Source organism: Telopea speciosissima, chromosome 2, assembly GCF_018873765.1.
Source record: "Telopea speciosissima isolate NSW1024214 ecotype Mountain lineage chromosome 2, Tspe_v1, whole genome shotgun sequence".
In the NCBI taxonomy this organism is placed as follows: Eukaryota; Viridiplantae; Streptophyta; class Magnoliopsida; order Proteales; family Proteaceae; genus Telopea; species Telopea speciosissima.
The window spans coordinates 39,486,215-39,513,677 of record NC_057917.1 but is presented as its reverse complement, the minus strand read 5'-3'; the positions used below and the strand labels follow the sequence as shown (position 1 = coordinate 39,513,677).

At 40.7% G+C, this 27,463-nt stretch overlaps 1 long non-coding RNA gene across 1 annotated transcript; it reads right to left on the bottom strand.

Annotated features, from left to right (window-relative positions):
* Positions 1-205: 205 nt before the first annotated feature.
* LOC122652057 lies at positions 206-27,391 on the bottom strand. The gene is made up of 4 exons (XR_006331549.1): positions 27,309-27,391; positions 26,859-26,900; positions 13,533-13,540; positions 206-216 (listed from the first exon to the last, which is right to left on the bottom strand). It is a non-coding gene; the product is annotated as an uncharacterized LOC122652057 (long non-coding RNA).
* Between the last annotated feature and the right edge of the window lie 72 nt (positions 27,392-27,463).

The following is a 27,463-nucleotide window of genomic DNA, read 5'->3' as shown; positions in this document are numbered from 1 at the left end:
GTGCATATTTCTACAGTTCATGCCTCCTGCTCGTTGGAGGAACGGAGACAGCTTTGGGAGACACTGGGTGGTTTTATCGATTCGGCAAATAATGTAGTTCCTTGGGCAGTCTTTGGCGACTTTAATGCAATGCTGGCTCCACTTGAGAAGATTGGTGGGCGCCCACCCTGTGGGATCTCTTTGGAGGATTTTAATGACTTTGTGGACAGGAATGCTCTCGTGGATGCGGGTTATGAAGGGAATCTCTACACTTGATCTAATGGACAGCTTGGCGGGAACTTGATCAGGGCCAGGCTTGACCGTTTCCTATGCAACCTTGCGTGGGTTTCAGCTTGCCAGGCGTCTAGAGTTCAGCATTTAAACAAAACCTGCTCCGATCACGCTCTGATTTGTATGCAGGTGGCGGTGATCCGGGAACGATTTCATGCTCCATTCAGGTTCCAGCAGATGTGGCTTCACCACCCTTCTTTTCTGAGTTTCATTTTGGATTGTTGTGCCACGCCTTTTACAGGGTCTCCTCTTTTCGTCCTTTTCTTGAAGTTGAAGCACCTCCGAGGCCGGATCAAAGTTTGGAATAGGGAGTGTTTTGGTGATATCCATCAGAACGTTAAAAATGCAGAGGATGAGGTGTCCAGGGCTGAGCTAGAGCATGAAGGGGAGTCGACGGATTTGACTCTTGGGAGCCTTAGATGTGCCCGCGACTGTTTAAAACTGGTTTTACTGCAGGAAGAGATTTTTTGGAAGACAAATCGAGGATAAAGTGCCTAAAAGAGGGAGACAGGAACACCAGTTTTTTTCACACGATTGTCAAGGTGAGGCGTAAGCGGTCGGGTATTAGCAGGATTAAAAACGACCAGGGAGTGTGGATCCAGGATAGGGAGGGGGTGGGTGTGGAAGTAGTCAGGTATTTTGGCGACATTATCTCTTCAGGCCCGGTCACTTCTAATTAGGAGATATTGTCTACCATCCCTGCCATTGTCACTCAGGAGGATAATGATTTGCTCACTGTTGTGCCATTGTTTGATGAGGTCAGGGAAGCGGTGTTTGCTCTTTCTAAGGATAGCGCGCCTGGGCCAGACGGCTTCACGAGGCATTTTTTTACTGCTTGCTGGGACATTGTAGGTGCTGATGTTTGGATGGCGGTTAAGGATTTTTTCCAGGGTGGCTGCATTCCTAAGAGTTTCACTTCATACCACCTCATGCTGATCCCTAAAAAGGAGGTGCCGGAGGTGATGTTAGATTTCAGACCGATCATCCTATGTAACTTTGCTTATAAAATCCTTGCGAGGGTGATTTCTTCTAGACTGGCGGTGCTTCTTCCTAGGCTCATCTCGAAGGAACAGGGGGCCTTTGTGAAAGGTCGTTGTATTCACGATAATATCGCCTTAGTGCAGGAGGTGGTCCAGGACCTACACAGGAATGTCCGGGGTGGGAATGTGATTCTAAAGTTGGATATGGCTAAGGCGTATGACCGGTTGGAATGGGGTTTTCTGATTAAGGTGTCGAGCAGGTTTGGCTTCGCACTGGCCTGGATTCGTTTGATTGAAAAGACACTCAACAACTACTGGCTCTCTATATTCTTAGCCCTGGGCCTACAGATTTCTTCAAGTCTTCTAGGGGGTTGAGGCAAGGTGACCCCCTCTCACCCCTCTTGTTTATCTTGGCCGAGGAAGTCCTGAGCAGGGGCCTGACTAATCTGTTTGCGAAAGGGCGTGCTAGTTTCTTCCATCTCCCCCGTGGATGCCCAAGTATTTCTCATAATCTTTTTGCAGATGATACTATTATTTTCTCTAAGGGGTGCAGGTCCTCCATTCAGCAAATCATGGACTGTATTTCGCACTATGAGGAGTGTTCTGGCCATCTCGTTAATCGTAACAAGAGCTGCTTTGTGGTGAGCCATAAAGCGCCCAACCGGCTCATCAAAAGGGTGAAAGACATAACTGGATATGGCAGAAAGACCTTGCCCTTGACCTATCTGGGGGCACCACTATTCACTGGAAGGCTTAAGGTCGCTTATTTTGAGGACATCTTAGCTAGAGTGAGGAGAAAGATTGCAGGCTGGAAAGGGAAACTCCTTACCGCAGGTGGTAGATTGACCCTACTAAAGCATGTGTTGTCATCCATTCCTGTTCATATTTTTGTGTGTTTGGATGTGCCCTTTATTGTTATGCGGAGATTTAATGCTATTTGTGCTAATGACCTATGGGGTGAGTCAGAATTTGGGAGCAGAAGGCACTGGGTCGGTTGGCACAAGGTCTGTAGGCCGTTCAAGGAGGGGGGTTGGGAATTCGGCCCATTGGGGAGGTTTGTGTGGCTATGATGCTAAAGGGCTTATGGCGTGCCATTACTGAATCCTCTCTCTGGAGTAGTTTCTTTAGAGCAAAGTTTCTCAAAAGCGAGCATTTAGCATTAGCACTGCCACCTTTTAAGGGTTCAAGAACGTGGAAATCAGCGATGCCGATGTCTTGATAGGGAACTCAGTCTGGCTTGTGGGTCATGGGGAGGTATTGTTCTGGCTGGATAATTGGAGTGGTGAGGGCCCTTTGATAGACTTTGCGGATGGGGCGATGCATGTGAGCCTTGATTTGAGAGTGAAAGATGCCATCCAGGAGGGTGGGGTTTGGGACCAGGGGGTGATGAACATGATTGATAACACCCTGGTCCACGATAAAATATCAAGCAGTAATATTCGGCTATCTGCACGTGAGGATCGCCTCATTTGGGCTCCGACGTGTGATGGGGTTTTCTCTCTTAAGTCTGCATGGAACGCTTGTCGGACTAGGCACCCCACTGTACCGTTTGCTAGATGGATCTGGAATGAAACTGTGCCCCTGAAGGTCGCCTTCTTTTCCTGGTAGGTTCTTATTGGGCAGATTGCCACGGATGATTCGGTGATGAGCACAGGAGTGCCTTTGGCGTCCAAATGTACAGCAAGAGACGGCTAGCCATGTCCTGGTGTGTGGGGTAGTGGCTGCAAAGGTGTGGTGTTATTTTGGCAAACTTTTTGACATTCAGCACCTACAATCCCAAGGAGTGTGGGATAGAATGGCGCTTTGGCAGTCTGCTGGTTCCTTTAAAAATGTTTTTAGCTTCCTTATTGGAATTACCCCCTCCTTCATCATTTGGGAGCTGTGGAAGGAGAGGAACAGCAGAAGACATGGCACTGGGAGACGATCTGCGAATATGATCATTGGGAAGGTCGGCCAATGGCTTCAAGAGGTGCACCTACCACCCTTCTCGGATTCAGTCGATAGCATGAGAGAGGTTCTGGCGCTGCAGGTTCTCAATATCAGGCCTCTGCCCCTCAAACCCAGGTTTCCTCATCCGATTTATTGGTGCCCTTCCTTCAAAGGGGTAAAAATAAATGTGGATGGTGCTAGTAGCAGAAATCCAGGTTTAAGTGGTGGAGGTGGGGTTATTCGTGATCAAGCTGGTGAAGTGGCTTGGGCCTTTGAGAATTTTTATGGGCACTGCTCTAACACTGAAGCTGAGATGAGGGTGCTAGTGGACAGCCTTCGCTTATGTGAAGCTTTGGGGTACTCCAGTTGCTAAGTAAATTCAGACTCCTTGTCAATTATGCAGGTCATTACGACCAGAAACTACAAGATGTGAAAATGCTGGTACTGGTTCCATGAAGCGATTCGCTTGGTGGATCAATTGAATGCGAGTGTGATGTTTACCTATAGAGAGAGCAATAGGGCGGCTGATTTTCTGACCAAAAGGGTCTGTGAGACTAAATGTAATTGCTTCTTTCAGTCTATTGGGGGGGTTCCCCCTATCCTCTCTCGCATCCTTAGAGAGGACAAGGCGGGTCTCCCAATCTTTCGGTTTTAGTTTTCAATTTGCTTATTGTATGGTTTTCTCGGTTTGGGTAAGGCTTTCTTTGGAGTGTCTATGAGAGTTCTTTCATTGTTCTTTGGGTTAGGGGTAAGGCGGGCTAAGTCCCCCCGTGTATCTTCCTAATTCGAGTTTATTTTAATAAAGTCTTAAGGGCCACCTCGGGTCCCAGATAATATTCGGGGTAAAAAAAAATAAAATTGTAGTCATCGGGTATCGTGTCCAAAGTCCCGGTGGAGCCGGCAGTACTTGTTTTGATCCCGTCTTGTTGAGTGGGAGTCCATCTTTGTTAAATCTGTGCCCAAAACCCAGTTTGAAACGCGATCTGACCATTGGTCTGGTTTAAACCTTTTGTGTAGAACCAAGAGTGGAGTACGCTCGTGAACTGTGGGTCATAATACTCAAGCCATCACACGAGATTGTCGATCGCGAAACAGGGGAAGTCCTCGAGGAAAGATCCACCGTCAGAGAAAGGGGGAAAATCGTCCACGAAAGCATATTCTTGGAATTCCCTTATGATAGGGATCCGAGGGGCCCGCACCTGAATCGCCCTTATCCACTTAGCGATGATTGGGAGTAAGTCACTATCCGAATAATTCATGCCTATGCATGACCATTAATAAGCATAAGAACTAGAATGGGCTTGGGCTTAGGAGCTTAGTCTCTTTCTAATTGTAACTAGAACTTAGGACATGGGCCATGGGCCATGGGCCATGGGCCCAAGTGGATCCAATGGCCCAATAACTTAAACTAGACCTTGGGCTTATACCTAACCAAACAAACTCCTAAACAAATGGACCTAAGGACTTGAGACTAACCAAACAAGACCTAATGCCTAGATGGGTTATTAAAGACCCAAAACTACTATTCACCTCACATTTCAATCCTAAATCATGGAGAGGAGAGGAGAAAAAGAAAGAAGAAGAAAGAGAACAAGAAAGAAGAAGAAGAAAGAAGAAGAAAGAAGAAGAGGAAGAAGGAAGGAGAAGGGAGAAGTACGGTGGAGCACAAGCTATCATCATCAACCCTTAGTGAGTCTCTTTCTCTCTCTCTCTCTCTCTCCATCTCTCTTTCCCTAATTCTATTACCTAGGGTTTGAATTGGTTGAGCACACCTTGAGTGCTCCATCTACTCAATTAGAAGAGCCATTAATGGCAAATCCTTGATGTTTAACTATGAAGCACCTAACCCTACCTTAAACCCATTCACCCTTCTCCATTTATGAACCCTAAGTTGGGGATTTACCTCCATTTATGGGTTTTACCAACCCTCATGGAAGACCGTAGATGTGTGGGTTTGAGGGGTGTTAAATAACATTGATTAAAGACCCTTTCAAAACCCCAATACCCAAACCCATGAGTTTTCTTTCCATATGTATTTTAATGGAGGAAAACCTAGTCGATCATGGGGTTTACAAACCCATGTTGGGTGTGTGCTATGGCACCTTGGTTGGAGTTGTTCTCATGGCCAAAGAGACCCCTAAAAAACCCCAAAGAATACCCCATTTTAGCCCAAGACTTTGGGGCTGCAAAACCATTCTCGGAATGGCATGAGCAGCAAAGGCGCACGTGGGCGGGCACATGCAAGTGCCGTCCACTGAGAAACTAGATCTGCGGTGGGAAGTCCGAGAGGGACAGCCACATGGACAGGCACATGCAAGTGCCGGTCCCTGAGAAAGATCTGCCGGTGGGAGGTCCGAGAGGGACAGGCACATGGACAGGCACATGCAAGTGCCAGTCCCTGAGAACCTAGATCTGCCGGTGGGAAAGTCCGAGAGGGACAGGCACATGGACAGGCACATGATATAGCCTTGCTGTATGTGCCGGTCCCCTATTTTAGCCTTGTTTGATAACTTATGGGGCCCAACTCTTCTAGCCCTAAGGCACTAATCTCTCCCCACGTTGTACACTCTCTTTAGGTTGACTGACCCGGCTCAGGGGCGTATTAGTACGTGGGACAGTGTACTTGGCATCGAACGCCGATTTGAAGAGCTCCGTACTGACGATTGACTGAGAATCATGTGAGTGAGTTAAGCAAACGTCTTAATTTATGGAATGTTTGTGTGTCGTGTCTTGCGAATGTCATTCATGCATGTGTGCTATAATATATAATTATTAGTAAGATATAGGACGATATAAATGTTTAGATGTTGATAGGACTTTACATTCTTGTCTTGCGATATTATTTATTGTACTGCACTATGGTGCGAATGGTGTTGGATTTAGTTATGGGACTCGGGTGCCGGTTGGTGCTGGACCTGGGGATTCCATAATATGGACTCACTCATGGCATGTAGATCTAGGGCTTGGAGCGGGATCAAGTGCCGGTGGGTCTTGGGTTTGAGATTACCGTACTTAAAATTGCATTAGAATTGTCCATTGCATTAGGTGGAAACGGGATGGTGACCGACCGACTACCTTCGGTATTCACATCTCGTACTTGTATACGCTTATGGGCTAGAGGAGCGAGAGGATAGCCGGCCGACCGTATTTCGGTATCTATGGACTCGGCCTCGGCTTATGCACATGCGTACCTCACTCATACAATAGGTGAATGCTGGCTAGGATAAATGTTTACCCAATACTATGACCCTTACCAAAGGAGAGTTAGGTGTCGGTCAAATCCGTGGGTTCCGACCGTTATTCGGGTATACCCACCCGGAAGTTCGGGCGCCAACCGTATTTTGGGCGAACGCCAGGACGGGATTTGACTTGGGGGTTTGCGTATATCTTTTGGTGGAGACCGTGCAGCAAGGCTTCCGAGCGTGACTCCAGGTTTGTCATCGCCGTGTATACCATCCGTTTATGGTACCGATGTCGGGGATGCTACCTAAGGTGTTGCTATAGTACTATACCGACTTAGTTGCGTGTTAGGTGGATAACAATAAAACTATACATCATCATTCATTCATGTAGCATGATTGTAAATTGTATGTGATGTACGGTCTACCTTGGTGGTATGGGACACCTTGGTATCCGTCCATCATGTATGGTTTGCGATCAACCCCATTCATTATTATTATTGTGTATGCTTGTGTGGCTTAGCCACTCATTGGGCTCAGTTGGAGCTCACTCCTCGAGGAAACATATTTTTAGTTGATGCAGGTACATTCGAGCAGAGTGGCACAGAGTATGAGACTCCTGAGGCTGGTTACGTTGATTGGTGGACTCCGGAGATCGTGGAGCATGGACCGGAGTGTTCTTTGCGATGTGTGTTCCTTGGCGGGGCAGTGACTTATGGCCGGTGGCCATCTTTTGATGCACTTGATTATTCATTTTGAATTATAGGTGTATTCTTTTGATTCCTTTCATGATAGATGTATTATTTATATAGTAGGTAATACATAGGTCCTGATTAGAACGAATTGTACTTGAAGGGGTAAACTTGAATAGATGATATTTTATATGCTATCACCTAGCTTCTGCTAACTCTGATGTTATTAATAGTAATCCTTTCTTTTTTTACCTATTATCTGTCGTTGTGAATGAGTAAGTCTTGGGTACTGCATCAGTGATTCTGGTGGTTGGAGAGCGTAGTTGTATGCTCCGATTGCATTTCCCGTGGTTCAGGGATGGGGGTGTGACAATCTTCATTGGCCACTTGAAGAAGTCCTCGTCTTTGATCTCCATTAATATCTCTGATCTCCTGTGGGTAAGAAGAGTGTATCTATTGGACGTCTTTGCTAACCTTCTTGACTGCTCCAAACTTTGGTCAGAACGCTGCCTCTTGTTCTGACCTGCCCAGTGGTTCTTCTCATCTCTTCATGTCCTTTTCTTGTTTGAGTTACCTCTTTCAAGATCTTTCTATGCTGCCATTGCTATACTTTTCACTGTTGAGGAAAGGACCTCACACACTCTTTTATGGTTTTGATGATAACAAATAAACCTTTGTGTACTAACTCTTGTTCTAGATGCATAAGAAGCCCTTTACAAGAGCATGGCAACAAGTAAGGGGGAGCACCTAAGTTCAAGAGTCCATATACACAAGCACTTCATAATTTATGGAAGAATATACTCAAGCTAAGCTATAAAGTATCCAAGACATGAAGCACCCAAGACTTGAAGTACTTTTGAAGTGTTGCAATTGTAATAAAGTTGTAAAGATGTATTTAGGTCTAAATCAATATATCGCACACACATACACATGCATACATGAAGAAAGACCTTAGGAGGTTAAAAATAACCCAAATCCATGTGCCCATGCCAATTGGAAGTTATCCCATATAAGTCCTTTAAAGGACTTGCAGGATTCAAACAAAACTACTAATTCGGTAAACCGGATCTGAAAATGGCATACCGAATCCCATTAATCCCACAGACATAAGTCACAGAGAGCAAACAGAATGCTCCGGATTTGAATTCGGCATACAGGATCAAGAATGTCTCTACAGACCTTGATCCAGCATACCGAATTCATTTATGACCATTGAGTCAAAGGCTATATTTTAAGAAATTTGGTGATCCAGCATACCGGATTGGGAAACGGTACATCAGATTAGCTCTGTCTTTTGAATCCGATCTTAAGATAGATTCCTAATTAATTTGAGTTGCCTAGCCTATAAATAGGCACTTATTTAAGCTCTAATTAATACTAATCATCATCATTAAGAGACTTCACTACAAGCTCTAATTGCCATAGCCTCAAGTGAGCATTCATAGATTTCAAGCATCTAATCATCACAAGCTCACACACTTAAGCTCCTCTACCTCATCTGGCTTCAAGCTCCAAGGGTGGAAGGTAGCATACACTCCTACTAAGGTTGAGGTAACCCTTTTTCCTAGTGGTTTTTACTTTATGTTTTAATTGAGTCCTCTTGCTCAGAATCAAGATTGTTTGAGTCCTCTTGCCTAGAATCAAGGGTAGTGTTGAGTCCTCTTACTCGTAATCAAGATTTGTACGAGTTCTCTTGCTCTTTCTCAAGATTATTTTTAGCGAAATTCTCTCTAAGGTGAGAGGAGTGGATGTAGGAAAGTGTTGGTCGAACCACTATAAAATCTATGTGTTATTTATGCAAATACTTTAAGTTTTGTTAATAACTCAATATTTCCACAAAAGATTTTATTTTATACTAGCATCACCTATTCATCCCCCCTCTAGGTGATTTTACATTCACACATTGCAAGCAACTCTTGCATGCTCTCTAGTTCTTTCTTCAATAGTAAAAATTGGAGTCTGGTGTCAATGATTCTGCCTAGAAGGGCCACAAATTCCAATGTTGGATCCATGTCATTCACTTTTCTTGCTCTCTAGCTTTTGAGAGTTAGGGTTTTGGAAACCTATATTTGTGCTTGAAGATTTGGAGAGACTCTTGGATTGACTTGGAGAACCTTGGTTGCACCATTGGAGGTTCAAGATTGTTTACCTGGTGTGCTCATTAGAGGAAGAACCACTATCTATTAGAGGAGCAACACTTGAGGCTCAACAGGTTAGCAGTTCTTAATGTATCTCTTTATGCATTAAGCTTTTGATTATGTTACACCTGAATATAACCGTCCAATGGGGGCACGCCACGTCGATGAGATGCTGCGGTCCAAAATCCATGCATCACTTCCACAACCCAAACCAAAGAAGAATGGACCCATTATGGCTTAGAATGCCACGTAGGTGCAAAGCAAACCTTCCTTATATCCAAGGAATTCCTACATGGAAACTACTAAAATACAAATAGAAAAAGAGGAAAGGAGAGATGGTGCCCCAAAAGAGATCCTTTCAGAAATATTCTCACAAAAATAGAAACTACCATATTTGGACTCTCTCAAAGACTCCATGGCTCATCACTGACACTATATATACTCTGGTATAACCTCTTACATAGAAATCTTCACTATTCACAGTTGTTGCTCAAAGAGATCCAACTTAGGCATCGGAGAGTCCCCCTCTGGTGAGAACGGATTCTCTGGTGTCCACTTTGCTCTTCTGTGTAGGTTTGAGCCCAAGAGGATTCTTAGTGGAGATTTCTCAACGCAACAGATTATATGATAGCCCAAATCAATCCCTTTTCCACTATGCAATCGGGTATGGGATGGATCCCTCTTTCCATGGAATGGAAAAGAGATGTTTTTCTCTCTTGTGGTTCCCATAATTTTATGGGATAAGAAAAAAAAGGGTTTGATGTAAATTTTTATACCAAACCCTAATGGGTTGTACTAGGGTTCACATGGGCGACCATGAGGAACCCTAAAATTTAAATAGGTGCCCATGGGCGACCATGGTAACCCTGGATTCCAATTCTTGTGAACTCAAGATATAATCTGGTATTAGTTTCTCATGGGCAACCATGGAGATGATCCAATGGACTGCTTTTTGACTAACAAGCACATGATAGTGTCATGGTCCCCTGGAATATCATTATAGATTTGAAACTTTCTAGGTGGTCCGTAAGGTCGGTCGTGCCATCATATGTTGCAACTTGTTTTCAATTACTTTTGCACTGTTGGATGTGTTCTCCACACAAAAAGTGTTGAGGTTCACAAAATTGTACGTAGTTTGGACTCAAATGATGGAAATATCAAGGCTAGAAATTGTTGGTCGAAATAACAAGTTACAAGAAACTTTCAGGCAACCTAATCTCATTTTTCGATCATTTTCTGATCAATCAGCTTCAGGGGATGTGTTCTACTCTCAAAAAAAAAAAAAGGCACACCAAATTTGAGGACAATCGACTTCATATCTCGGGAGAAATCAAGCCTTGAACATCTCTGGTCGACAGAACACAGAATAAAGGTGGGTAGCGTAAATAGGGGGCGCAGGTTAGCAACTTTCTGCTCTGCAAGTGCAAGTTAGCCAATCGTAGCCCTACGATTTCTCCTATGGTTGTTCCTCCCACGGCTAGGGAGGAAGGGCCGCCAAATCCTCCAGTTAGTGGTAGCAATGGTGTTTCTCCAGCTACTGGTATGAAGGGCTCTTTTCCCAGTGTGGTATCTCGTTTAGGGACCTTCCAGCCGCTGGCGATTCCCATCAGAAGAATTTCCCATCTTCACCCGGGGGCTCCGACAATTCTCTTCTCGGAGGAGGAAATCTCCCTCTTGGAAATCCCCTTTCAATCTTCTCTTTTTTCAAAGTGCTCTTAAGGATGGCCATTTCTGTTTGTGGTGAAGATTTTTCTGCAACAGTAGTTCCATCTCCAGGCTGATGTGGTCGTTTCTAGCCTGGATTAACGACATCTTCTTCTTTGATTCCTGGATAGGTCAGATTTCATTAAGGTCTGGTTAAAGGAGTATATGTTAGAATTTTAGTTCTAATAAAATTCCATATGGACATAATTAAATCCCTAAACTAGGTCAATTAGGGTTTTGGTCTAATAAAGTGGGGTCATTAAGTTATATTAGAAGTCTAATGTAGACTGGCTTAGTGTGGGTCAGATAGATTCCTATTGGGACTGTGATGAGTCAGACCCTATAGGGATTACTATATAAGGAGAGCTAGGTCCCCCCTCTACCCAACACAACTTATTATTCTCAATTGCTATTGAGGAGTGCATTCTTGAAAGAGAGGGAGATATTCAGTGTCCGTCGTCCCTGCGCATTCGGTATTCTCATCAGGCCAGTTACTTTGGGAATAGAGGGGAAGCACTTAGATCTTTGTTCTTTATTTTTATTGCAATCATCATCACCATGGATGCGAAACAAGGTTGGTGGTTCTATCCCTATTTTCTATTATTTATTTGATTGTGTTCTTGAACGTCCTATGGAGATCCTGGCTTTTGGGATTTTATCCCTATTCGGATCGATTCATTCTAACATGTGGTATCAGAGCCACCATAGATCCGTTCTTGAACCTATATGGATTCAAAATAATAGAACATAATAAGGGAATCGAAAAATTTTCGATTCGAATCAAGGTTTTTAGGGTTTTTTCAGTTTTCCAAAAAACCCGTACGGACACTGGCATTCTGCCAATTTTTTTAGCCGACGAAAACAGAATCTGATCATATGGGGGCGTAGAGCTCGAAAAATCAGAAATTTCGGTGGGTGGATCACCGTTGGTGGCTACCGGACGCGCTCTCACGCACCGGCAGCAGCCGCGGGTGATCTCACTCGCCGGCAGAAGTTAAGAAAAAAAGAAAAAAAAGAAAAAAAAGGGAAATCTGGGTTTTGCTATCGTGCGCCTGATATTATTTTTGGGCGATGCTAACGTGCGCCACCCGGGTCGGGTAAACCTGATTTCTGACCCGAAGACCCGACCCATTGACCCATCTTGGGTTGACCTGAACCCGATTGGACTGGGTCTGAACCAGTTTGCTCGAACCGGGGTTGAGCCAAATTGATTTTGTTTGACTTTTCGGATCGGTTTGACCAGTACAGTCAATCGGATTTGGACTTGAACTTTGACCGGGCTTTCTGGGGGCTACGAGACTCTGTTTGGGATCCTATTTTTTACGTTGGCTCTGTTTTTCTGTGCTCTACATAGTGGTGCCCTCTGTTTTGATCATATATTCATATTTTAAATATTTTTGGCATTCTTTTTAGGGCGGGGGTTTCCTGGTCTGTCCACCCCATTAAAGAATCTTGTGAGGGATAGTTTTCGGACGGTAGGATTAAAACAGTTAAATATGATGCATTGATTTGGTATACAATGGTATACACTTAAATACGTATTTTTTTTTATATGAAATATGTATTCTCTTACTAAAAAAGAAATACCTATCTATAATTGAAAAAAAAAATACCTAATACAGTTAAAAAACGTAAAACACCCTTTCGTCTTCTCCCCTCAGTCTCCTAGGGTTCTCAGCGGATTCGTGCTTCCCACTTGGAATGTCATCAACAACCTGCAGGAGAAGCAACAGGTAACGTCTGCTGCTCTCTCTCTCTCTCGCTCTCTCCCTCTCTGTCTTTCTCTCTCGCTCTCTCGCTGTCTCTATCTTTCTCTCTCGCTCTCTCGCTCTCTCGCTGTCTCTATCTTTCTCTCTCGCTCTCTCGCTCTCTCGCTCTTTCTGGCCTTGTGAATGATTGGATGTGGGTTTTATTTTTTGAAGCTTGAAAATACCCTGTTCACGAGCTCTGAAGACCACTGCATTTTGGATACAACATCTTCACCGCAGGTATACTTCATTTTTTTGTTCTTTAAACATGTTTAATCCAGCAGCAGTATAGAAGTATTTCAAAACCTATGGCAGCAACAAAGAAAGGGGAAAAATAGGCTATCGGTTAGATTATATAGGGAGGATAAGAATATAGAGCCTCCATGTTAGCAATTGATTTTCTCTGTAACCTGGGGCTACCATGGAATGACTAGACTCTTGGATTTAATCCAAGATACTGATCAGGATTTCTGAGAATGAGGTTTAGGGAATTCATCAAAGCCCATAACTGCAGCTTTTATATGGCTAAACAAAACTGCCAATCTCCTTTTCTCTCATTGCTAATGGGTTCCTGAATCAAGAAGTTGAGTTTTGGTGAGAGAAACACACCGTCTGTTCAGCTGCACTCTTTAAACTTAGAGAGAAATCCCATGTCGGTGGGTTGCAATCTTATGGTGCCTCCTATTGCTTCAACTCAATTTCCATTATATTTTGCTGATCTTAGTCCTGTTTTCTTTATTTTCTCCCTTCAAGCCCTATGTTGCATCCCTGTCCATATTCTCTGTTTCAAGCCTATTTCGATACCCATATCCATAATTATTGTGCACAACTGGAGCTGCCAATCTGCCTAAGAGTGTCATGTGTGATGAATAGCAGTTTATGAAAAAGGAACATAAATGTCTCAGCAGAAAATTGCCAAAGAGATGGCGGCTTCAATTATTGCTTGTTATGTATAAAGGTGATAATTAGGAAAGTACCAAAAACATGATTGTTGAATTATGTGTGCAATGAAAAGAAATAATGACATGCATATTGTTAGTAGAGTAGTGGACAACTAGAGATGTCAAAGACTGTCATAGGTGGTAAATGGCAGAAGTCAAAAGGAACAAGAACAATGACAGATTCTAATGTAGACAAAGCAGTAGAGAGTCAACGAGATGGTGATTTCAGTTTTGCTTGTCATGTATGGGGTTTGTAATTAGGAAAGTTGGGGAAATGTGAATATGTATTTGTTGTATAAAAAGAGTGGTTGTTTAATGCATGAAGTGCTGGTGAGCCTGGCTCCATGCTTGAACCCTATAGATACCAAAGATATAGCGGATGTTTCACTATGGAATCAATGGCAAAGAAAGAATTTTCCTAATAAATAGAGCATAGAGGGCTGCCACACAAATGAATTGAGGTTGTTCAATTTTTTCGTTTTAGATATGGGTCTCATTTATTGTTTAATTATTTGTGTGGGATACAGGAAAATTCTAGTGTCTTATCCCAAGAAAAAAAGACCTCTATTTATATAGAGTTTTGTAGCAGAAATAGCTGTAGAAATCCAATAGGCAGTACCTTCCTTTGCCTGGTGGACCAGGGAAAACTCAGTTGGATAATAATTGGGTGGATCTGTGAGTATTCTAGCCTACCCCAGGTAGTTGTGATAAAAGATTCTGTTGGTCATACTATGATTGTTAATTTTGTTTCTTGATCTCTCTTCAGAAACTTCTTGGAAGGGGGTATGTTGGTTCACTGGGCAGAACTGAGGACCTACTTTTTTATAGTAATTATAGACCATATAAGTAGAATTCGACTCTTGCTCTCAGAAAATTCAATGTATGAAGCTGAGGTTAAGGTCTCTAGGTCAGAGATAGCATGGAAGAGTTTATAATGTTGTTCTACTGAAAGGTTTTAAGAGTTTGGTGGTCACTGTAGTAACATTTTTTCTACTGTAAAGGTCTATGAGTTTGGTGGTCTCTACAGTAACTTTATTTCTGTTTCTTAAGATAATAGTTGGATTATATGAATGAGGATACCGGCATTTGGTTTGTGTCCTTGGCTACTTCCCAGTAGGCAGTATGCATTCATCTTTTCGGATAATCTTGTCATTCTAGAATTTTTTTTTTGGAGGGGGGGTTGTTGTTGGAGTGCAGTTCAGGTTCTTGTATGAGCACCATTCGCGTATGGCCTAGCTGCACAGATGCAATCCAAGGGAGGTGGGTTCCACAGCCTGATCCCATCTGTGTGGCTCAGACCTCGTTAATGGAAGTACATGGTCAAAAGCAAAAATATTTGGTGGGTCCCTTTGATGTTCCCGAAGAGTATAAGTGTGAAGTTTGGTATGACCTTGATGCCGGTGTTGTCACTTGTAGCTGTAAATTGTTTGAGTTTATGGGTTTGTTATGCAAACACATCTTGCGAGTCTTCCATAAGACGGACCTCAAGGAGATACCTTCCCAATATCTCCTAAAACGGTGGACCATGGATGCAAGGCATTATTTGTCGAGTCACAAAGAAGTAAGTGATGGAGGTTTTGGATCAGTAACAAGTATGTGGGCTTTCCAAGATGCCGTTAGGCGTTTGATAGCCACAATCGGTTCACAAGAGGCATGTGATTCTCGCTACGGTTGCATTGGGGATTGTGAATCAGAAAATCTTACAAGCAATGGGTGAATCCAATTCACAAACTTTTGGTGTTGACCACAACCCTCTGCCAATGCTACACATGACCTATATCGTAATCTCCATATTCCTATGGATGTGGTTACAAAGGGTCGGCCTAATGAAAGTCGTAGTAAACATCCAATGGAGATGACAAGTGGAAGGAAGAATAGATGTGGCAACTGTAAGGAGTTAGGGCATAACAAGTCCACTTGTAAGAAGGTTTGTTTCTAAGAAATTTGGTTTTGTGTTAGTACTTTTTAGTGCAATACTATTGATGTGGACTGTGCCTTATGTTTGTTCAGGTAGTATCAGCATTGGCAAATGATTTCAATGGCCAGTGCAATGAAGAATAGATATTAGAGAGAGATTTCTGATCTGGTCTGGTATGTTTGATCTCATGTGTGTTGTCACTTTCTTCCTACTACTTCCTCCTCCCAACCCCCACCCCGGTTGCACTGTCAATCTACTTCTGTCTTTTTTATTTCTTACATAAGAAAGGTACAGCATAAATTTTTTTGTTTCATTAATGGTGGTACATATGGTAGACTCGGATACAAGATGTATGGGTTTGGGGTATCACTTTGCCAATGGCTGCTGTTATGATGATTCATGGTATGAAGGTGAACCAAGGGTTCATGAAGAAACACATTATGCTCTCTAGTTGCTGTATTTATTTATTTTTTTGGTTAAACTCATGAGATGTTAAACTTTTATTAATGGCAATTGGAATTGCTGCAATTTTTGTTTTTGGTAATTGCCATGGTAATATATGTATCTTTTTCTTTTAGTAAATTACTCCCCCCTCCCCTCGATTATGCCCTCATGACAGTATGCTCTGTAGTTGCTGTATTTTTTCTGTTATTAGGTGGGTTCTGTCCTCCATTTGGGATTTTTTTTTTTTTTAAGTTAAACTCATGAGATGTTAAACTTTATTAATGGCAATTGGAATTGCTGTAAATTATTTTTTTTTTTGGTAATTGCCATGGTAATATATGTATCTTTTTTTTTTAGTAAATTACTCTCCCCTCCCCTCGATTATGCCCTCATGACATTATGCTCTGTAGTTGCTGTATTTTTTCTGTTATTAGGTGGGTTCTGTCCTCCATTTGGGATGTTTTTTTTTTAAGTTAAACTCATGAGATGTTAAACTTTATTAATGGCAATTGGAATTGCTGTAAATTTTTTTTTTTTTTGGTAATTGAAATGGTAATATATATATCTTTTTTTTTTTTAGTAAATTACTCCTCTCTCCCCTCGATTATGCCCTCATGACATTATGCTCTGTACTTGTTGTATTTGGTTACTCATGAATGGATATACATATGCTAGACAGTATTTCGGATACAAGATCTATGGGTTTGGGGTTTGACTTTGCCAATGGCTGCTGTTATGATGATTCAAGGTATGAAGGTCTGAACCAAGGGTTCATGAAGAAACACATTATGCTCTCTAGTTGCTGTATTTATTTATTTTTTTAGTTAAACTCATGAGATGTGAAACTTTTATTAATGGCAATTGGAATTGCTGCAAATTTTATTTTTTTTTGGTAATTGCCATGGTAATATATATATCTTTTTTTTTTTTGAGTAAATTACTCCCCCCTCCCCTCGATTGTGCCCTCATGACATTATGCTCTGTAGTTGCTGTATTTTTCCTGTTATTAGGTGGGTTCTGTCCTGCATTTGGGTTATTTTATTATATTTTTCTGTTTATAAGTTTAATTAAAAGCAATCTATTGTTTCAGTATTTTGTTACTCAGGAATGGAGATACATATGCTGGAGAGTATTTCGGATACAAGAGTATTTCGGAACCAAGGGTTCATGAAGTAACACAACACATGATGCTCTGTAGTTGCTGTAATTTTTTTTTTTCAAGTTTAACTCATGAGATGTTATTGGCAATTGGAATTGCTGTATTTTTTTTAGTAAATTACTCCCCCCTCCCCTTGATTATGCCCTAATGACAAGCCCCACCCCCTCCCCTGGTTCATGGCATGAAGTTCGGGAGCAAGGGTTCCTGGACAAACACATTATGCTATCTAAGTGTTTTTTTTAAGTTAAAACTCATGATGTGTTAAACTAATTTTTTTTAAGTTGGCAATTGGAATTGCTGTAATTTTTGTTTGGCTCTCATGACATGGGTTTTTTTTTTTTTTTTTTGGGAGTAAATGACTACCCCCTCCCCTCGATTATGCCCTAATGACAAGCCCCACCCCGTAAATTGATTACCCGTATTGAATACCCAGTTGGATTTCTGCAGCTTCATGGAGAAACATATTTTGTAATTGATTGCTCTTTGACACAACCATCCTCTGTTTTATTTATCATATGATATGCCAACTCGGATTGGATTCATTATGATTGATAGATGGAATATCATCTAATTATAAATTGGAACACTTTGTATCTTCTAATTTCTCTTGGACTTGCCCAAATTTTGGTTCCATGGAAGTCCCATATCCTTTAAGCACCAACCCAAACGGTAAGGATGACACATTTATGGACTAGAAAAGAGATTACAAATCACTCCACAAACAGCAAAAGGCTGGATGGATTGGGTTCACAACTGAGTTTGAACAGAGTTCTGAAATCGGTTAAAAAAATTCAAGAACTTTTTGGCTTCATGATTGAAGCTTGGCCGGTTCTTTTAGGCTATTGTGCAATGCTATTAAGTGGTAACAGTGAGTTCCATGCATATTTTATTGTCCTCAGAAATTTCCTAGGAAATACCACAATTCAAATTCAATTGGTTTCTCAATTCTATCCCTATTCGGTTTCTCATTCTATCCCTATTCAGTTGGGAATATCACATTGAAATAAACTAATCCTAAAGGGTTCGAAGATGTGGAAGCAGACTTCCCCTTTAAACCTGTAATGGATGGATCAAGAAGAGCCCTTGACTGATTAATAATTTGCTGATGATAAGCCGATGTGCAAAAAGAGATAACCATCACAAGTCAAACCATATAAAACTGCAAAACCTTAACTTCAAATATGTTGCTCCTTAAACGAGCAAAGTACAAAGATTTTCACCCAAAGCCAAAAGAAAATACCCATTGTTCAATATGTTACTGCTTAGATTGGACAACTAAAAAAAAAAACAAAAACTACAAAGCGAAACGATAATCTGATTCCAAACACCACCCATCAGTTCTAAGGTTTACAAAACAAAAAGACCAAAATAACCAAAAATAGCTTAATCCGATCCACTTCCTCCAAAGCCATCTCCATTTCCACCTTCATTTGCATCTTCAATTTCAACTCCATTCCCACCTTCATTTACATCTTCAATTTCAACTCCATTTCCAACTTCAATTTCAGCTTCACTTCCTCCACAGTCATCCATGTAGAAGCAAGGGTGGAAAACCGATGGATCAACATGTCCTCCAACTAGGTTATCTTCATCTTCAAGGTCAGACAGATTAATGAATATAGAAGATTTGGGATGTTCCTTCAGATCGTGCACATAAATTGGCTTCAAGGATGAGCTCCCCCGTTCAATCCAGATTAGAGGTTTGTTAGGCGTGTGTGGCAGTTCCACCGTATCCTCTTTTTTGATCTTCTTCACCGCAACAGCACCTTTCTTTAGTTCCACATTAACCTCGTTTTTGATCTTCTTAAGCACAACACCTCCTTTCTCCTGTTTTTTTTTTTCTTTCAGCTTTCGTAACATCAACTTAAACTTCTCGATCTTGCGACGCAGCTTCTCCTTGTTGAGCTTAGTTTCAGCAGGCCTTTTCTTCTTCTTGGTCTCTCCTTCATGAAACTTCACTCCTTTGTCAAACCTGGGTTTGAAGGGATCTCCCTCGCTACTCTGGGTTTCCATTGACCTTATCTTCTTGCTCACTCCATGAAGGCCAGAGTCAGAGTGATATCCTTTCAGACTTTGGGAAGACATCTCCATTTTAGAATCAGACTGATATCCTTCCATCCTTTGAACTTTTTGCCTATAACGTCCTAACTAATAGAACGAAGGACAGATTTATATATTCCCTCCTCCCCCCTCCCCCCTCTCCCCCGCCCTCTCTCTCTCTCTCTCTCTGTCTCTTTACTTCTCCAGAATTATCCCTTTTTCTTTTCCTAGATTTGAAGTGGACTGAAATCATTCCTACTGAATTGAATTTTGATCAAAAAATAAGAAAACGTTTTAAATTCTACTCTTTCAATGAGTTGTAAAACAGATTATTTGGCTTCCCAATTTGCCTTTACCAATTACCAGCGCACATGGAGCCATCAATGCTTCGTCTTCCCAAAACGTTTTCTGAAATATGGAATGAGTGTCAATGAGTAATTAAAGCACCAGTTTTAGAGAGATTTCAAACGGCCAGGAGCAAACAAGTGAGAGAGTATAACAGTGGAAGCTAAGGGATGCGATTGAGCTTCCTAATAACAGAATTACACCTGTCAAATCAACCGTTCAATAACCAGTCTCAAATAAATCACTAACGTTCTTCTACTAAAAAAATAATAATTTTAATAACTAACGAGAAGACGTTGTATAATGAAATACATAAGTGATGTCTATATCTTGTATAGACTGGTTTCCTTACCCAAAGGAACCACTCAATCAAAAGCAATCTGACGTCTTTGATGTCATGTAAACCACTCAGCTGTTCTATTAGAGTTAAAACTCTCTCCAACAGTTGTATACATTCATACTGATACTTCAATACAAATCAACCCCTTGAATCTCTTACTTATCTAGTCTTTTAAGTACACATCCCTTATCTCACGGTTCCACGTGATGAAGGGTTTTAGGCTTTTAATGGGTTGTTCTTATCGAACAAAGGACTAATTAATGACTTGTTAAGGCAGAGAGAGAGAGAGAGACGCAAACAGGCAGATCAAAAGGCCTTTTTGATAATTCCACTTGTGGTTAAGTTAGCACTGGTTACGTAAGTAGTGGTCAGTTGTTCATATCAAAATAATTAATTAAGGGCCATTAATTAATGAGGTGTTCAAGGAGAGAGAGAGAGAGAGAGAGAGACCCAAACGAGAGAGAGAGAGAGAGAGAGAGAGAGAGAGACCCAAACGATAATCCTTTATGGGATTTAGGTTGGCCTTCTACTTCTCCCCCAAAAAAAAAGGGTGGCCTTGTGCTAAGCCAAAGAAATATTCAGATGTAACAAAATGAATAATAAATCGGTCTATGAATCGGTTCGATTCAAGATGGATATTGAAGAAAATGAATAATAAATCGGCCCATGAATTGGTTCGATTCAAGATGGATATTGAAGAAGATGAATAAGAAATCGGCCCATGAATTGGTTCGATTCAAGATGGTTATTGAAGAAAATGAATAAGAAATCGGCCCATGAAACAGTTCGATTCAAGATTGATATTGAAGAAGATGAATAAGAAATCGTTCCATGAATCGGTTCGATTCAAGATGAATATTGAAGAAAATGAATAAGAAATCGGTCCATGAATCGGTTCGATTCAAGATGGTTATTGAACAAAATGAATAAGAAATCGGTCCATGAATCGGTTCGATTTAAGATGGATATTGAAGAAAATGAATACAAAATTGGCCCATGAATCGGTTCGATTCAAGATGGATATTGAAGAAAATGAATAAGAAATCGGCCCATGAATCGGTTCGATTCAAGATCGATATTGAAGAAGATGAATAAGAAATAGTTCCATGAATCGGTTCGATTCAAGATGGATATTGAAGAAAATGAATAAGAAATCGGCCCATGAATCAGTTCGATTCAATATCGATATTGAAGAAAATGAATAAGAAATCGTTCCATGAATCGGTTCGATTCAAGATGGATATTGAAGCAAAAGAAATAAGAAATCGGCTCAATAGTAACGATTAACAAAGTATCGAATTACGGAGCCGGATCATATAACCGGAACCGATCCGTACCGAATTTAATATGGTTAAGTCTTGGATCTGAAAATCTGAAAATGTCTTTAAAATTCGATTCCAATCGGATCCGGATCTACCAACCTAACTAGCGAATGTAATCGAATATCCCCAATTGTCACATGCGTCAATGAGTCGACTCCGTCCGAACTATCCAAATGCCCTGATTATACTGTATAAACAAACTAGATTTTAGAAAATTGAACGAGTCTTTATTTGAGGTAAAAACTCATAATAAGGGGTGTCAATGGGTCGACTCGGGTTTTTTTGGTTTCGATGTGGTCTGTAGAGAAACCAAGAGCAATTCAATGATAACTTTTTGGTTTCGGCTCGGTGTCCATGAGTCGACAAGGGTGTCAATGAGTAATGATTAACAAAGTATCGAATTACGGAGCCGGATCAAATAACCGGAACCGACCCGGACCGAATTTAATATGGTTAAGTCTTGGATTTGAATATCTGAAAATGTCTTTAAAATTCAATTCCGATCAGATCCGGATCTACCAACCTAACCAGCGAATGTAATCGAATATCCCCAATTGTCACATGCGTCAATGAGTCGACTTCGTCTGAACTATCCAAATGCCCTGATCATACTGTATAAACAAACTAGATTTTAGAAAATTGAACGAGTCTTTATTTGAGGTAAAAACTCACAATAAGGGGTGTCAATGGGTCGGCTCGGGTTTTTTTGGTTTTGATGTGGATTTTAGAGAAACCAAGAGCAATCCAATGAGAACTTTTCGGTTTCGGCTTGGTGTCCATGAGTCGACAAGGGTGTCAATGAATAACGATTAACCAAGTATCGAATTACGGACCCGGATTGAATAACTTGAACTGATCCGGACCAAATAACCGAAACTGATCCAGACCGAAATTAATATGGTTAAGTCTTGGATCTGAAAATGTATTTAAAATTCTATTCTGATCTGATCCGGATCTACCAACCTAAACGGCGAATGTAATCGAATATCCCCAATTGTCGCATGCGTCAATGAGTCGACTCCGTCAGAACTACTCACCACAATCCTTGATCGATACCCATCTATTACGCATCTCGATCTCATGCAGGTATGGGATATCCACATAGTAATCAGGCTAAATCGGTTCAGAAATCGAATCGATGTAGAATTCTGGAATTAGCCCATGATTCGGTTCAATTGAGATGGATTATAAAGAAAATGAGTTACAACCAACCGATCCCAATCCGAGTCAACCGATTCTTAAATCCAGGCTCCAGTCTCTACCAAAAAAAAACATGCCACAGTATGGCAGCAGAGTGGATTCAGATCCTCTACTGCCGAGTAGATTCCTGCCATCGTCCTGCTGGCATGAGCTTGACACCTGTCAATATCCATATCCAACGTCCAAGTTACAAATCCTCTAAAAATTGGTAGTATTTCCGGTTTATGAGCACAGCAAACGCAAGCCAACCATAAACCCAAACCGACCAGAAAATAGAAACGAAAAGGTTTTAAGTTTCAAAACAAAAAGAAATCCCTGCTTCTCTCTCATCTTCTTCATCTCCTCACCGCCATGGAACCTTGAACAACACTTGAACAGCACCGAGGGAACAGTGAACAGTGAGAAATTTCCTTCCATTCCTCTTCTTCATCTCCTCACTGCAATGGAACCGTGAAGGCTCCTGTCTTCTTCCTCTCCTCTGCTTCATCTCCTCTGCAACCTCTGTTGTTCGCACAAATCGGAAGCCGAGGATCGTTGGTGGAACCATTTGCCCCTTTCATCTTCTTCCATCCTCTTCTCAATGTAAGTATTTCAAACCCCAAATGCTTTTTGTTGATTAATGTTTGTTGGTGGAACCATTTGCCCTAAATCGTTGGTGGAACCAATTTGCATCTCTCACTCTCTCTCTCTCTCTGTACGTGTGATGGTTTCTTAGTACTCTGATGAGGAAGACGTTTGTTGAAGAGCCTTAAATAGCAAATGAGAAAGACGGGTAGAAAACACTGCGGTAGTAGAAAACACCAAAACTGGGGAAGGACGACCTGCCTTTAGTTATTTCTTTTCTCTCAAATCTGGACTCCCCATGCTGGGTAGTACTACACTCCAATCCATGTGAATCCTTTGAGGTTGCAATGTCTTTGTAGTGGCTATGTAATTACCAGAGAGGATTCATGAATGATTCCTATTGCCTTCTTTACAATGCAGATAAGAACCAGAAAGTGAAACGACTTTGGCTTAGGAAATGATGTGTGAAGAATGACAATGGATTAGGAAATGCTTTTCTGCACCTACAATGTAACAATAGCATTTTGCATTCATGGTATTTCTCTACTGGTATTTTTCTGGGGGACACCGAGGGTGTGTTTGGTATGCATTCTTGGAATGCATTCCGGGGCGATTTCGTAAGTTTTTATCGTCCGAGAATGCGAAATCTACCTGGAATGCATTCCAAGAATGCATACCAAACACAGCCTGAGTCTTCATGTGTTTAAGATCTTCATCTCCTCCATTATCTCAGAGATTAATCCATAATCTTGTGACATAGCAAAAAGAGGATTGATTTTCTTAGCCTTTGCCATATTTTTCCTAGTTAAAACAGAATTATTTCCTAGTTAAAATTGAGAAGCCTGTCTCTTCTTTCATCTGTGGGAAACATGCAATTTCACTGAATTCTTCATGGACCATTTGGCTCACTGTCTCAGGCATCATTGTTCATATTAATTGCTTGAGTCTGTCTCCTTATCTGCATATTTTGTTCAAAGAGTGAGCAACATAACCAAGTTGATTTTAGGAGTTCACATTTATGAATGAGGCTCTTCGTGTAAGCTGTAAGAAAGGATACCCAGTTCGAGTTGTGAGTTAAGATTCAACATGGATTCATTTTCATGCTAGTACACACAAGGAGTGCAAACTGCAAACATAGGGTAAACTATCCTTGCTTGTCTACAAGGCATCTAATAAGTTAACATTTTTGTAAGATTGAACCAAACTGTGGCCTGCGCGATCAATGTATATTTTTGAATTGTTTTTTCCTCTATTTGTTCTTTACATCATTCCATGTTGTGTGATTCATTAAATTTTTATTAGACCTTAACTAACATAGTTTATGGAGGTAGGTGAGTCTTTAGCTCAAAAAGGAAGAGCACCTGGGTTTGTTTCCAGGAGATGATGGTTCGAACCCATCGGGACTCGTATAGTCTTTTCCATTTGGAATTTAAGAGTTTAGTAGTTTCTTCTTTTGGATGATATTTGACAGTTCATTTATTTCTGGACAGTGAACATTTAGTTTCCATTTCAATGTGTATGATAGATTGGTTTTACTGTGTTTTTCATCGATTTTATTTCATCTAATGTTAGCCCTGTTATTTGTACATAGGTTGAAAGAGATTGACCAAAAAAATTGAAACTAAGAGGGGGGAATTTTTCATCTTGAATTGATTCAATCTAGTCTGTTTTTTAGTTTCTTGGCCTTTCATCATATGAACTAGTTGCTTCCTTGTATGATCAGTCATGTTAATTTTATTGAGGGGAGTTATTACATTATTGAATTAGTAATGCAGTTTTTATAAATTTCTTTGGATATCATAAATGAGACTTGTTCTTAATCCTTTGGGAAGACTACTTCATTTTATAAATTTCTTTGGATATCATTTTGTGTTTGTAGTCCTTCCCCTGCTGCTGTTGTAGCCCCAATTGAGCCTCTGGACAATGCTGCAGCATTTTGTGTTTGAAGTCCTTCCCCTGCTACTGTTGCTGCAGCCCCATTCTATTGATTCATGAGCATGGCCACCAAGTGAATAGCTATGTATGTGTCATAAACTGATGCCCATTCTATTTCACTGTGGGGACTAGGGGAGCATCATAACAAAATCTACTTATCCAAGATAGCAGTATCATGTTGATATTCAAATTACAATTCATCAAGGATCAGATCCAACAACAACAGTGATGTTTGTTCCTGGTGCAACAACAACTTGAAGTGTCCGGCACAGTGTTTACGATAACTCAAGAAACAGACATCTCTGTATAGTTTATTCAATCTATTTTAAAATATTTCTCAACTAGTTTTATTTATTTGAGTACACAAATTAAAATGAACATAGCTAGAATTAACTGATTTATACAAGAAACCATATTGAGAATCAACTAGGCATTGGGTCATACATCTTTTGCTGTAAATGATCTGTGGTTGTAAACCTCTGAAGCAATTCAAATAACCTGAGCCTTGTGTGGTTCACCACAGGCATTGAAGAGAACCTACTGATGAATACAGACATTAATAAAGAACCTACTGATGAATACATTAGAGTCTTGATGGACTCGAACCATCATCTCCTAGGAACAAACCCAGGTGCTCTTCCTTTTTGAGCTAAAGACTCACCTACCTTCATCAACCATGACTATCCTGTGTTTTCACACCATTTTCTAGATCGATCTCTCTCTCTCTCTCTCTCTCTCTCACACACACACACACACAGGTACAGCAACCCTGCAACAACCCTTTAAAACCTGGAGATAACCCCAACGACCCCATTGAGATGCTAGTAGTACGACAACAAAAGAAAGTCCTTCAACATAAAGTTGATTGGTCCAACCAGTATGATTTTGGGGGCTCATCCAATGGGTTGCAAACTGATACAGAAAAGAATGGATGCAAAGACAAAAACTTTGCATTACCCATAAACATAAACCATTTCACTTGTAAACAGAAAGTGGTTCAAGTGTTCAGTATTAGAAACTGAAGCTGATTAGTCACCACAAGGATTCAGATATAGAATATTTTATAACGATGAGGCATTATGGAGAAGATGATGAATTGGTGTAAACGCTGTTTCAGTCACAGTATATAGCACTTTAAGGACAAAAACAAATTATTGTTATTATTTTAAGAGTTTTGCCATAAGAGACACATGCAGAAGACTGAACAAAAACATGTATTTTATAATGCTAAAAGCAGCCCAATCTTGTCTAAAATCTAAACCTAATTAGTTTAACACATCGAGTGTCAGTTTGGCTTTTGATTGGGACATTTGAAATTCTAAGTTACAACGCAAAAAAATTGTTTTAATACTTTCAAAACCTTCATTTCTAGAAACAGAAAATAGGCAGAAACCCAATAATAAGGAAATGAAAGACAGGAACAACAACAATAAGAGCACCAACATGAAGAACACTCAGATACACAATGAAAATTGGACATCAATACAGTACTTGAGTTCCAGGGAGGGACTAATTAATGTTCTAACTTCTATGGAGCAGGATTTTCTGCTACCATTTCTCAGTCCAAGCTCAATTTCAGAAACCAAGAATTTTGACACATCCAACAGAACTTGGGCAGGGCAGCTATGGAACTGTGTACAAGCACCCTATTGTTTCAAGAGAAAGGGATACTAGTTCTGGGACAATAGAGGAGGTAGATGTATATTTTCAATACAAATACATACATTATTACCACCATTTTCTCCATATTTTTTCTGTTGAAACAAGTTTTAAGGTAGGCCTAAAATGTCTCATTTGTTGTAATTCTAGAGATGAAACATGATAAGAAAGTAGAATATACTGCCTCAAAAGGGAAATATACTTGAAACAAGAAATTGAAGATCAGAAGATTTTAATGGAATCAAAAATAAAATTGAAAAATGTCACCACTCAAACCTCTTGCATGGCAGCTTTTATACTTGAACTAGCCAATGCATCGCACCATAGATAGAGAGAGAGAGAGGGGGGGACCTGCATGCCAGCTGAAAATTGGTGGTTCACCTCAGCCATAACCTGAAAGCATCAAAATGAGAATAAGCCCCACAAAAATTGTTTTCAAATCCAGACATGACCCACCCACTCCTGATCTTTGAAAAAAAATCATTAAATAAGAAGAAGATCAATCAGCATGGAAATCAATCAATTCCTCAAATATGCATAACATTGTAACCAACCCTCGAGTTCCTATACTAAATATATACCAACCAGAAAAGAAGTAGAGGGATTCTGACAGCCATAAGGCGTTGAAAGGGAATAACAATCCAGCTTATTTCACAAATTTCCATTTTCAATGTTTCAACCAACAAGTGAAGCAGCAACTTTTATTCTAGAGAACAATAGCATTTTATTAACATCGGATCATTAATAAGAAGTTACACTCCTAATTTGACATGTCAAGAGCAGAACTAGTTCCAGCAGTACCTCATATGGATGACCTTCCCCCATGCCGTTTTCTCGATGAATCCATATATGACTTCCAGTGAAAGCAGCACTTCCAACTATTCTGAACTGCAACAGTGAAATAACTGTTATTAATCTTATTTGATAATGCCTAGAGTGAAAAAAAAAACTGTACA